Below are 10000 nucleotides of genomic sequence, written 5' to 3'. Positions count from 1 at the left end.
AGGATCTCATACATGCGAAGCATGCGCTCCACCACTGAGCTACATCCCCATATTTCAAACAACATTGCTGCTTCTTTGTATAACAAACACTAACAATCCAGTCGCGTAACACTTTAGAGCAAAGAAGCAAAATTATTTTGCTTAAACTCACATGAAAGTCATTAAACAGTTCTTGGATATGCTGGGGATTGAACTCAGGACCTCATACATGCGAAGCATGCGCTCCACCACTGAGCTACATCCCCATATTTCAAACAACATTGCTGCTTCTTTGTATAACAAACACTAACAATCCAGTCGCGTAACACTTTAGAGCAAAGAAGCAAAATAATTTTGCTTAAACTCACATGAAAGTCATTAAACAGTTCTTGGAGATGCTGGGGATTGTACCCAGGACCTCATACATGCGAAAGCATGCGCTCTACCACTGAGCTACATCCCCATATTTCAAACAACATTGCTGCTTCTTTGATTCACAAACACTAACAATCCAGTCGCATAACACTTTAGAGCAAAGAAGCAAAATAATTTTGCTTAAACTCACATGAAAGTCATTAAACAGTTCTTGGAGATGCTGGGGATTGAACCCAGGACCTCATACATGCAAAGCATGCGCTCTACCACTGAGCTACATCCCCATATTTCAAACAACATTCCTGCTTCTTTGTTTCACAAATACTAACAATCCATTCATGTAACAGTTTCAAGGAATGAAGAGAAATTATTTTGCTTAAACTCACATGAAAGTCATTAAACATTTCTTGGAGATGCTGGGGATTGAACCCAGGACCTCATACATGCAAAGCATGTGCTCTACCACTGAGCTACATCCCCATATTTCAAACAACATTGCTGCTTCTTTGTTTCACAAATACTAACAATCCAGTCGCATAACACTTTAGAGCAAAGAAGCAAAATAATTTTGCTTAAACTCACATGAAAGTCATTAAACAGTTCTTGGAGATGCTGGGGATTGAACCCAAGGACCTCAAACATGCAAAGCATGCGCTCTACCACTGAGCTACATCCCCATATTCCATTAATATTGCTGCTTCTTTATTTTACAAAGACTAACAATCCAGTCATGTAACACTTTCAAGGAAAGAAGAGAAATTATTTTGCTTAAACCTACATGAAACTCATGAAACTCATTAAACAGTGCTTGGAGATGATAGAGATTGAAGGAAGGATCTCATACATGCAAAGCATGCCTATATAGCCATAAAGTTGACAGCTTTTATGTTTCTGTAGTTTGACAAACACTATAACTCCAGTTAGGGAACTAAAGCAAATCTGCTTTGCTTAAATTTGCAGGTAATAGTGCTTGGAGATGCTGGGGATTGAACCCAGGACCTCATACATGCAAAGCATGCGCTCTACCACTGAGCTACATCCCCATGTTTCTAACAGAAATGCTGATTCTTTATTTTACAAACACTAACATTTCAGTCATGTAACAATCTGAAGAAAAGAAGAGAAATGATTTTGCTTGAACTTACATGAAACAATTCTTGGAGATGCTGGGGTTTGAACCCAGGAAAACAGCATTGCTGCTTCTTTGTTTAACAAACACTAACAATCCAGTCGTGTAACACTAGAGCAAAGAACATGTAACAGTTTCAAGGAAAGAAGAGAAATTATTTTGCTTAAACTCACATGAAAGTCATTAAACATTTCTTGGAGATGCTGGGGATAGAACCCAGGACCTCATACATGCAAAGCATGCGCTCTACCACTGAGCTACATCCCCAAATTCTATTAAAATTGCTGCTTCTTTATTTTACAAACACTAACAATCCAGTCATGTAACACTTTCAAGGAAAGAAGAGAAATTATTTTGTTTAAACCTACATGAAACTCATTAAACAGTGCTTGGAGATGATAGAGATTGAAGGAAGGATCTCATACATGCAAAGCATGCCTATATAGCCATAAAGTTGACAGCTTTTATGTTTCTGTAGTTTGACAAACACTATAACTCCAGTTAGGGAACTAAAGCAAAGCTGCTTTGCTTAAATTTGCAGGTAATAGTGCCTGGAGATGCTGGGGATTGAACCCAGGACCTCATACATGCGAAGCATGCGCTCTACCACTGAGCTACATCCCCATATTTCAAACAACATTGCTGCTTCTTTGTTTCACAAACACTAACAATCCAGTCGCATAACACTTTAGAGCAAAATTATTTTGCTTAAACTCACATGAAAGTCATTGAATTCTTCGTGGAGATGCTGGGGATTGAACCCAGGACCTCATACATGCAAAGCATGCGCTCTAACACTGAGCTACATCCTCACATTTCAAACAGCATTGCTGCTTCTTTGTTTAACAAACACTAACAATCCAGTCGTGTAACACTAGAGCAAAGAAGCAAAATTATTTTGCTTAAACTCACATGAAAGTCATCAAACGGTGCTTGGAGATGCAACCCAGGACCTCATACATGCGAAGCATGCACTCCACCACTGAGCTACATCCCCATATTTCAAACAACATTGCTGCTTCTTTGTATAACAAACACTAACAATCCAGTCGCGTAACACTTTAGAGCAAAGAAGAAAATTATTTTGCTTAAACTCACATGAAAGTCATTAAACAGTTCTTGGAGATGCTGGGGATTGAACCCAGGACCTCATACATGCGAAGCATGCGCTCCACCACTGAGCTACATCCCCATATTTCAAACAACATTGCTGCTTCTTTGTTTAACAAACACTAACAATCCAGTCGTGTAACACTAGAGCAAAGAAGCAAAATAATTTAGCTTAAACTCACATGAAAGTCATCAAACGGTGCTTGGAGATGCAACCCAGGACCTCATACATGCGAAGCATGCGCTCCACCACTGAGCTACATCCCCATATTTCAAACAACATTGCTGCTTCTTTGTATAACAAACACTAACAATCCAGTCGCGTAACACTTTAGAGCAAAGAAGTAAAATTATTTTGCTTAAACTCACATGAAAGTCATTAAACAGTTCTTGGAGATGCTGGGGATTGAACCCAGGACCTCATACATGCGAAGCATGCGCTCTACCACTGAGCTACATCCCCATATTTCAGCATTGCTGCTTCTTTGTTTAACAAACACTAACAATCCAGTCGTGTAACACTAGAGCAAAGAAGCAAAATTATTTTGCTTAAACTCACATGAAAGTCATCAAACGGTAATTGGAGATGCTGGGGACTGAACCCAGGACCTCATACATGCGAAGCATGCGCTCCACCACTGAGCTACATCCCCATATTTCAAACAACATTGCTGCTTCTTTGATTCACAAACACTAACAATCCAGTCGCATAACACTTTAGAGCAAAAAAGCAAAATTATTTTGCTTAAACTCACATGAAAGTCATTAAACATTTCTCGGAGATGCTGGGGATTGAACCCAGGAACTCATACATGCAAAGCATGCGCTCTACCACTGAGCTACATCCCCATATTTCAAAGAACATTGCTGCTTCTTTGATTTACAAACACTAACAATCCAGTCGCATAACACTTTAGAGCAAAGAAGCAAAATAATTTTGCTTAAACTCACATGAAAGTCATTAAACGGTAATTGGAGATGCTGGGGACTGAACCCAGGACCTTATACATGCGAAGCATGCGCTCCACCACTGAGCTACATTCCCATATTTCAAACAACATTGCTGCTTCTTTGTATAACAAACACTAACAATCCAGTCGCGTAACACTTTAGAGCAAAGAAGCAAAATAATTTTGCTTAAACTCACATGAAAGTCATTAAACAGTTCTTGGAGATGCTGGGGATTGAACCCAGGACCTCATACATGCAAAGCATATGCTCTACCACTGAGCTACATCCCCATATTTCAAACAACATTGCTGCTTCTTTGTTTCACAAATACTAACAATCCAGTCATGTAACAGTTTCAAGGAAAGAAGAGAAATTATTTTGCTTAAACCTACATGAAACTCATTAAACAGTGCTTGGAGATGATAGAGATTGAAGGAAGGATCTCATACATGCAAAGCATGCCTATATAGGCATAAAGTTGACAGCTTTTATGTTTCTGTAGTTTGACAAACACTATAACTCCAGTTAGGGAAATAAAGCAAATCTGCTTTGCTTAAATTTGCAGGTAATAGTGCTTTGAGATGCTGGGGATTGAACCCAGGAACTCATACATGCAAAGCATGCGCTCTACCACTGAGCTACATCCCCATATTTCAAACAACATTGCTGCTTCTTTGTATAACAAACACTAACAATCCAGTCGCGTAACACTTTAGAGCAAAGAAGTAAAATTATTTTGCTTAAACTCACATGAAAATCATTAAACAGTTCTTGGAGATGCTGGGGATTGAACCCAGGACCTCATACATGCAAAGCATGCGCTCTACCACTGAGCTACATCCCCAAATTCTATTAAAATTGCTGCTTCTTTATTTTACAAACACTAACAATCCAGTCATGTAACACTTTCAAGGAAAGAAGAGAAATTATTTTGTTTAAACCTACATGAAACTCATTAAACAGTGCTTGGAGATGATAGAGATTGAAGGAAGGATCTCATACATGCAAAGCATGCCTATATAGCCATAAAGTTGACAGCTTTTATGTTTCTGTAGTTTGACAAACACTATAACTCCAGTTAGGGAACTAAAGCAAAGCTGCTTTGCTTAAATTTGCAGGTAATAGTGCCTGGAGATGCTGGGGATTGAACCCAGGACCTCATACATGCGAAGCATGCGCTCTACCACTGAGCTACATCCCCATATTTCAAACAACATTGCTGCTTCTTTGTTTCACAAACACTAACAATCCAGTCGCATAACACTTTAGAGCAAAATTATTTTGCTTAAACTCACATGAAAGTCATTGAATTCTTCGTGGAGATGCTGGGGATTGAACCCAGGACCTCATACATGCAAAGCATGCGCTCTACCACTGAGCTACATCCTCACATTTCAAACAGCATTGCTGCTTCTTTGTTTAACAAACACTAACAATCCAGTCGTGTAACACTAGAGCAAAGAAGCAAAATTATTTTGCTTAAACTCACATGAAAGTCATCAAACGGTGCTTGGAGATGCAACCCAGGACCTCATACATGCGAAGCATGCACTCCACCACTGAGCTACATCCCCATATTTCAAACAACATTGCTGCTTCTTTGTATAACAAACACTAACAATCCAGTCGCGTAACACTTTAGAGCAAAGAAGAAAATTATTTTGCTTAAACTCACATGAAAGTCATTAAACAGTTCTTGGAGATGCTGGGGATTGAACCCAGGACCTCATACATGCGAAGCATGCGCTCCACCACTGAGCTACATCCCCATATTTCAAACAACATTGCTGCTTCTTTGTTTAACAAACACTAACAATCCAGTCGTGTAACACTAGAGCAAAGAAGCAAAATTATTTAGCTTAAACTCACATGAAAGTCATCAAACGGTGCTTGGAGATGCAACCCAGGACCTCATACATGCGAAGCATGCGCTCCACCACTGAGCTACATCCCCATATTTCAAACAACATTGCTGCTTCTTTGTATAACAAACACTAACAATCCAGTCGCGTAACACTTTAGAGCAAAGAAGTAAAATTATTTTGCTTAAACTCACATGAAAGTCATTAAACAGTTCTTGGAGATGCTGGGGATTGAACCCAGGACCTCATACATGCGAAGCATGCGCTCTACCACTGAGCTACATCCCCATATTTCAGCATTGCTGCTTCTTTGTTTAACAAACACTAACAATCCAGTCGTGTAACACTAGAGCAAAGAAGCAAAATTATTTTGCTTAAACTCACATGAAAGTCATCAAACGGTAATTGGAGATGCTGGGGACTGAACCCAGGACCTCATACATGCGAAGCATGCGCTCCACCACTGAGCTACATCCCCATATTTCAAACAACATTGCTGCTTCTTTGATTCACAAACACTAACAATCCAGTCGCATAACACTTTAGAGCAAAAAAGCAAAATTATTTTGCTTAAACTCACATGAAAGTCATTAAACATTTCTCGGAGATGCTGGGGATTGAACCCAGGAACTCATACATGCAAAGCATGCGCTCTACCACTGAGCTACATCCCCATATTTCAAAGAACATTGCTGCTTCTTTGATTTACAAACACTAACAATCCAGTCGCATAACACTTTAGAGCAAAGAAGCAAAATAATTTTGCTTAAACTCACATGAAAGTCATTAAACGGTAATTGGAGATGCTGGGGACTGAACCCAGGACCTTATACATGCGAAGCATGCGCTCCACCACTGAGCTACATTCCCATATTTCAAACAACATTGCTGCTTCTTTGTATAACAAACACTAACAATCCAGTCGCGTAACACTTTAGAGCAAAGAAGCAAAATAATTTTGCTTAAACTCACATGAAAGTCATTAAACAGTTCTTGGAGATGCTGGGGATTGAACCCAGGACCTCATACATGCAAAGCATATGCTCTACCACTGAGCTACATCCCCATATTTCAAACAACATTGCTGCTTCTTTGTTTCACAAATACTAACAATCCAGTCATGTAACAGTTTCAAGGAAAGAAGAGAAATTATTTTGCTTAAACCTACATGAAACTCATTAAACAGTGCTTGGAGATGATAGAGATTGAAGGAAGGATCTCATACATGCAAAGCATGCCTATATAGGCATAAAGTTGACAGCTTTTATGTTTCTGTAGTTTGACAAACACTATAACTCCAGTTAGGGAAATAAAGCAAATCTGCTTTGCTTAAATTTGCAGGTAATAGTGCTTTGAGATGCTGGGGATTGAACCCAGGAACTCATACATGCAAAGCATGCGCTCTACCACTGAGCTACATCCCCATATTTCAAACAACATTGCTGCTTCTTTGTATAACAAACACTAACAATCCAGTCGCGTAACACTTTAGAGCAAAGAAGTAAAATTATTTTGCTTAAACTCACATGAAAATCATTAAACAGTTCTTGGAGATGCTGGGGATTGAACCCAGGACCTCATACATGCAAAGCATGCGCTCTACCACTGAGCTACATCCCCAAATTCTATTAAAATTGCTGCTTCTTTATTTTACAAACACTAACAATCCAGTCATGTAACACTTTCAAGGAAAGAAGAGAAATTATTTTGTTTAAACCTACATGAAACTCATTAAACAGTGCTTGGAGATGATAGAGATTGAAGGAAGGATCTCATACATGCAAAGCATGCCTATATAGCCATAAAGTTGACAGCTTTTATGTTTCTGTAGTTTGACAAACACTATAACTCCAGTTAGGGAACTAAAGCAAAGCTGCTTTGCTTAAATTTGCAGGTAATAGTGCCTGGAGATGCTGGGGATTGAACCCAGGACCTCATACATGCGAAGCATGCGCTCTACCACTGAGCTACATCCCCATATTTCAAACAACATTGCTGCTTCTTTGTTTCACAAACACTAACAATCCAGTCGCATAACACTTTAGAGCAAAATTATTTTGCTTAAACTCACATGAAAGTCATTGAATTCTTCGTGGAGATGCTGGGGATTGAACCCAGGACCTCATACATGCAAAGCATGCGCTCTACCACTGAGCTACATCCTCACATTTCAAACAGCATTGCTGCTTCTTTGTTTAACAAACACTAACAATCCAGTCGTGTAACACTAGAGCAAAGAAGCAAAATTATTTTGCTTAAACTCACATGAAAGTCATCAAACGGTGCTTGGAGATGCAACCCAGGACCTCATACATGCGAAGCATGCACTCCACCACTGAGCTACATCCCCATATTTCAAACAACATTGCTGCTTCTTTGTATAACAAACACTAACAATCCAGTCGCGTAACACTTTAGAGCAAAGAAGAAAATTATTTTGCTTAAACTCACATGAAAGTCATTAAACAGTTCTTGGAGATGCTGGGGATTGAACCCAGGACCTCATACATGCGAAGCATGCGCTCCACCACTGAGCTACATCCCCATATTTCAAACAACATTGCTGCTTCTTTGTTTAACAAACACTAACAATCCAGTCGTGTAACACTAGAGCAAAGAAGCAAAATTATTTAGCTTAAACTCACATGAAAGTCATCAAACGGTGCTTGGAGATGCAACCCAGGACCTCATACATGCGAAGCATGCGCTCCACCACTGAGCTACATCCCCATATTTCAAACAACATTGCTGCTTCTTTGTATAACAAACACTAACAATCCAGTCGCGTAACACTTTAGAGCAAAGAAGTAAAATTATTTTGCTTAAACTCACATGAAAGTCATTAAACAGTTCTTGGAGATGCTGGGGATTGAACCCAGGACCTCATACATGCGAAGCATGCGCTCTACCACTGAGCTACATCCCCATATTTCAGCATTGCTGCTTCTTTGTTTAACAAACACTAACAATCCAGTCGTGTAACACTAGAGCAAAGAAGCAAAATTATTTTGCTTAAACTCACATGAAAGTCATCAAACGGTAATTGGAGATGCTGGGGACTGAACCCAGGACCTCATACATGCGAAGCATGCGCTCCACCACTGAGCTACATCCCCATATTTCAAACAACATTGCTGCTTCTTTGATTCACAAACACTAACAATCCAGTCGCATAACACTTTAGAGCAAAAAAGCAAAATTATTTTGCTTAAACTCACATGAAAGTCATTAAACATTTCTCGGAGATGCTGGGGATTGAACCCAGGAACTCATACATGCAAAGCATGCGCTCTACCACTGAGCTACATCCCCATATTTCAAAGAACATTGCTGCTTCTTTGATTTACAAACACTAACAATCCAGTCGCATAACACTTTAGAGCAAAGAAGCAAAATAATTTTGCTTAAACTCACATGAAAGTCATTAAACGGTAATTGGAGATGCTGGGGACTGAACCCAGGACCTTATACATGCGAAGCATGCGCTCCACCACTGAGCTACATTCCCATATTTCAAACAACATTGCTGCTTCTTTGTATAACAAACACTAACAATCCAGTCGCGTAACACTTTAGAGCAAAGAAGCAAAATAATTTTGCTTAAACTCACATGAAAGTCATTAAACAGTTCTTGGAGATGCTGGGGATTGAACCCAGGACCTCATACATGCAAAGCATATGCTCTACCACTGAGCTACATCCCCATATTTCAAACAACATTGCTGCTTCTTTGTTTCACAAATACTAACAATCCAGTCATGTAACAGTTTCAAGGAAAGAAGAGAAATTATTTTGCTTAAACCTACATGAAACTCATTAAACAGTGCTTGGAGATGATAGAGATTGAAGGAAGGATCTCATACATGCAAAGCATGCCTATATAGGCATAAAGTTGACAGCTTTTATGTTTCTGTAGTTTGACAAACACTATAACTCCAGTTAGGGAAATAAAGCAAATCTGCTTTGCTTAAATTTGCAGGTAATAGTGCTTTGAGATGCTGGGGATTGAACCCAGGAACTCATACATGCAAAGCATGCGCTCTACCACTGAGCTACATCCCCATATTTCAAACAACATTGCTGCTTCTTTGTATAACAAACACTAACAATCCAGTCGCGTAACACTTTAGAGCAAAGAAGTAAAATTATTTTGCTTAAACTCACATGAAAATCATTAAACAGTTCTTGGAGATGCTGGGGATTGAACCCAGGACCTCATACATGCAAAGCATGCGCTCTACCACTGAGCTACATCCCCATATTTCAAACCACATTGCTGCTTCTTTGTATATCAAACACTAACAATCCAGTCGCATAACACTTTAGAGCAAAGAAGCAAAATTAATTTGCTTAAACTCATATGAAAGTCATTAAACAGTTATTGGAGATGCTGGGGATTGAACCAAGGACCTCATACATGCAAAGCATGCGCTCTACCACTGAGCTACATCCCCATATTCCATTAATACTGCTGCTTCTTTATTTTACAAATACTAACAATCCAGTCATGTAACACTTTCAAGGAAAGAAGAGAAATTATTTTGCTTAAACCTGCATGAAACTCATGAAACACATTAAACAGTGCTTGGAGATG

At 39.2% G+C, this 10000-nt stretch overlaps 33 non-coding genes across 33 annotated transcripts; all 33 read right to left on the bottom strand.

The window, feature by feature from the left end:
- Positions 1-566: 566 nt before the first annotated feature.
- trnaa-ugc (transfer RNA alanine (anticodon UGC)) lies at positions 567-638 on the bottom strand. The gene has a single exon. It is a non-coding gene; the product is annotated as a tRNA-Ala (tRNA).
- Positions 639-762: 124 nt separating this feature from the next.
- Positions 763-834, bottom strand: trnaa-ugc (transfer RNA alanine (anticodon UGC)). The gene has a single exon. It is a non-coding gene; the product is annotated as a tRNA-Ala (tRNA).
- Positions 835-958: 124 nt separating this feature from the next.
- On the bottom strand, positions 959-1031 carry trnaa-ugc (transfer RNA alanine (anticodon UGC)). Its single transcript has one exon. It is a non-coding gene; the product is annotated as a tRNA-Ala (tRNA).
- A 294-nt stretch (positions 1032-1325) lies between these two features.
- On the bottom strand, positions 1326-1397 carry trnaa-ugc (transfer RNA alanine (anticodon UGC)). The gene has a single exon. It is a non-coding gene; the product is annotated as a tRNA-Ala (tRNA).
- Positions 1398-1678: 281 nt separating this feature from the next.
- trnaa-ugc (transfer RNA alanine (anticodon UGC)) lies at positions 1679-1750 on the bottom strand. Its single transcript has one exon. It is a non-coding gene; the product is annotated as a tRNA-Ala (tRNA).
- Positions 1751-2035: 285 nt separating this feature from the next.
- trnaa-cgc (transfer RNA alanine (anticodon CGC)) lies at positions 2036-2107 on the bottom strand. The gene has a single exon. It is a non-coding gene; the product is annotated as a tRNA-Ala (tRNA).
- Positions 2108-2223: 116 nt separating this feature from the next.
- trnaa-ugc (transfer RNA alanine (anticodon UGC)) lies at positions 2224-2295 on the bottom strand. The gene has a single exon. It is a non-coding gene; the product is annotated as a tRNA-Ala (tRNA).
- Positions 2296-2603: 308 nt separating this feature from the next.
- Positions 2604-2675, bottom strand: trnaa-cgc (transfer RNA alanine (anticodon CGC)). The gene has a single exon. It is a non-coding gene; the product is annotated as a tRNA-Ala (tRNA).
- A 309-nt stretch (positions 2676-2984) lies between these two features.
- Positions 2985-3056, bottom strand: trnaa-cgc (transfer RNA alanine (anticodon CGC)). Its single transcript has one exon. It is a non-coding gene; the product is annotated as a tRNA-Ala (tRNA).
- A 118-nt stretch (positions 3057-3174) lies between these two features.
- On the bottom strand, positions 3175-3246 carry trnaa-cgc (transfer RNA alanine (anticodon CGC)). The gene has a single exon. It is a non-coding gene; the product is annotated as a tRNA-Ala (tRNA).
- Positions 3247-3370: 124 nt separating this feature from the next.
- Positions 3371-3442, bottom strand: trnaa-ugc (transfer RNA alanine (anticodon UGC)). The gene has a single exon. It is a non-coding gene; the product is annotated as a tRNA-Ala (tRNA).
- Positions 3443-3762: 320 nt separating this feature from the next.
- trnaa-ugc (transfer RNA alanine (anticodon UGC)) lies at positions 3763-3834 on the bottom strand. Its single transcript has one exon. It is a non-coding gene; the product is annotated as a tRNA-Ala (tRNA).
- A 286-nt stretch (positions 3835-4120) lies between these two features.
- On the bottom strand, positions 4121-4193 carry trnaa-ugc (transfer RNA alanine (anticodon UGC)). Its single transcript has one exon. It is a non-coding gene; the product is annotated as a tRNA-Ala (tRNA).
- Positions 4194-4316: 123 nt separating this feature from the next.
- trnaa-ugc (transfer RNA alanine (anticodon UGC)) lies at positions 4317-4388 on the bottom strand. The gene has a single exon. It is a non-coding gene; the product is annotated as a tRNA-Ala (tRNA).
- Positions 4389-4673: 285 nt separating this feature from the next.
- Positions 4674-4745, bottom strand: trnaa-cgc (transfer RNA alanine (anticodon CGC)). Its single transcript has one exon. It is a non-coding gene; the product is annotated as a tRNA-Ala (tRNA).
- Positions 4746-4861: 116 nt separating this feature from the next.
- On the bottom strand, positions 4862-4933 carry trnaa-ugc (transfer RNA alanine (anticodon UGC)). The gene has a single exon. It is a non-coding gene; the product is annotated as a tRNA-Ala (tRNA).
- Positions 4934-5241: 308 nt separating this feature from the next.
- trnaa-cgc (transfer RNA alanine (anticodon CGC)) lies at positions 5242-5313 on the bottom strand. Its single transcript has one exon. It is a non-coding gene; the product is annotated as a tRNA-Ala (tRNA).
- A 309-nt stretch (positions 5314-5622) lies between these two features.
- On the bottom strand, positions 5623-5694 carry trnaa-cgc (transfer RNA alanine (anticodon CGC)). The gene has a single exon. It is a non-coding gene; the product is annotated as a tRNA-Ala (tRNA).
- A 118-nt stretch (positions 5695-5812) lies between these two features.
- trnaa-cgc (transfer RNA alanine (anticodon CGC)) lies at positions 5813-5884 on the bottom strand. Its single transcript has one exon. It is a non-coding gene; the product is annotated as a tRNA-Ala (tRNA).
- A 124-nt stretch (positions 5885-6008) lies between these two features.
- trnaa-ugc (transfer RNA alanine (anticodon UGC)) lies at positions 6009-6080 on the bottom strand. The gene has a single exon. It is a non-coding gene; the product is annotated as a tRNA-Ala (tRNA).
- A 320-nt stretch (positions 6081-6400) lies between these two features.
- trnaa-ugc (transfer RNA alanine (anticodon UGC)) lies at positions 6401-6472 on the bottom strand. The gene has a single exon. It is a non-coding gene; the product is annotated as a tRNA-Ala (tRNA).
- A 286-nt stretch (positions 6473-6758) lies between these two features.
- trnaa-ugc (transfer RNA alanine (anticodon UGC)) lies at positions 6759-6831 on the bottom strand. The gene has a single exon. It is a non-coding gene; the product is annotated as a tRNA-Ala (tRNA).
- A 123-nt stretch (positions 6832-6954) lies between these two features.
- Positions 6955-7026, bottom strand: trnaa-ugc (transfer RNA alanine (anticodon UGC)). Its single transcript has one exon. It is a non-coding gene; the product is annotated as a tRNA-Ala (tRNA).
- Positions 7027-7311: 285 nt separating this feature from the next.
- On the bottom strand, positions 7312-7383 carry trnaa-cgc (transfer RNA alanine (anticodon CGC)). Its single transcript has one exon. It is a non-coding gene; the product is annotated as a tRNA-Ala (tRNA).
- A 116-nt stretch (positions 7384-7499) lies between these two features.
- On the bottom strand, positions 7500-7571 carry trnaa-ugc (transfer RNA alanine (anticodon UGC)). The gene has a single exon. It is a non-coding gene; the product is annotated as a tRNA-Ala (tRNA).
- Positions 7572-7879: 308 nt separating this feature from the next.
- trnaa-cgc (transfer RNA alanine (anticodon CGC)) lies at positions 7880-7951 on the bottom strand. Its single transcript has one exon. It is a non-coding gene; the product is annotated as a tRNA-Ala (tRNA).
- A 309-nt stretch (positions 7952-8260) lies between these two features.
- Positions 8261-8332, bottom strand: trnaa-cgc (transfer RNA alanine (anticodon CGC)). The gene has a single exon. It is a non-coding gene; the product is annotated as a tRNA-Ala (tRNA).
- Positions 8333-8450: 118 nt separating this feature from the next.
- Positions 8451-8522, bottom strand: trnaa-cgc (transfer RNA alanine (anticodon CGC)). The gene has a single exon. It is a non-coding gene; the product is annotated as a tRNA-Ala (tRNA).
- Positions 8523-8646: 124 nt separating this feature from the next.
- trnaa-ugc (transfer RNA alanine (anticodon UGC)) lies at positions 8647-8718 on the bottom strand. Its single transcript has one exon. It is a non-coding gene; the product is annotated as a tRNA-Ala (tRNA).
- A 320-nt stretch (positions 8719-9038) lies between these two features.
- On the bottom strand, positions 9039-9110 carry trnaa-ugc (transfer RNA alanine (anticodon UGC)). Its single transcript has one exon. It is a non-coding gene; the product is annotated as a tRNA-Ala (tRNA).
- A 286-nt stretch (positions 9111-9396) lies between these two features.
- trnaa-ugc (transfer RNA alanine (anticodon UGC)) lies at positions 9397-9469 on the bottom strand. The gene has a single exon. It is a non-coding gene; the product is annotated as a tRNA-Ala (tRNA).
- Positions 9470-9592: 123 nt separating this feature from the next.
- trnaa-ugc (transfer RNA alanine (anticodon UGC)) lies at positions 9593-9664 on the bottom strand. Its single transcript has one exon. It is a non-coding gene; the product is annotated as a tRNA-Ala (tRNA).
- Positions 9665-9788: 124 nt separating this feature from the next.
- Positions 9789-9860, bottom strand: trnaa-ugc (transfer RNA alanine (anticodon UGC)). The gene has a single exon. It is a non-coding gene; the product is annotated as a tRNA-Ala (tRNA).
- Positions 9861-10000: the final 140 nt, after the last annotated feature.

This window comes from Carassius carassius, chromosome 17 (assembly GCF_963082965.1).
Source record: "Carassius carassius chromosome 17, fCarCar2.1, whole genome shotgun sequence".
In the NCBI taxonomy this organism is placed as follows: domain Eukaryota; kingdom Metazoa; phylum Chordata; class Actinopteri; order Cypriniformes; family Cyprinidae; genus Carassius; species Carassius carassius.
The sequence above is the reverse complement of the archived record's forward strand: the minus strand, read 5'-3'. Positions and strand labels throughout refer to the sequence as shown.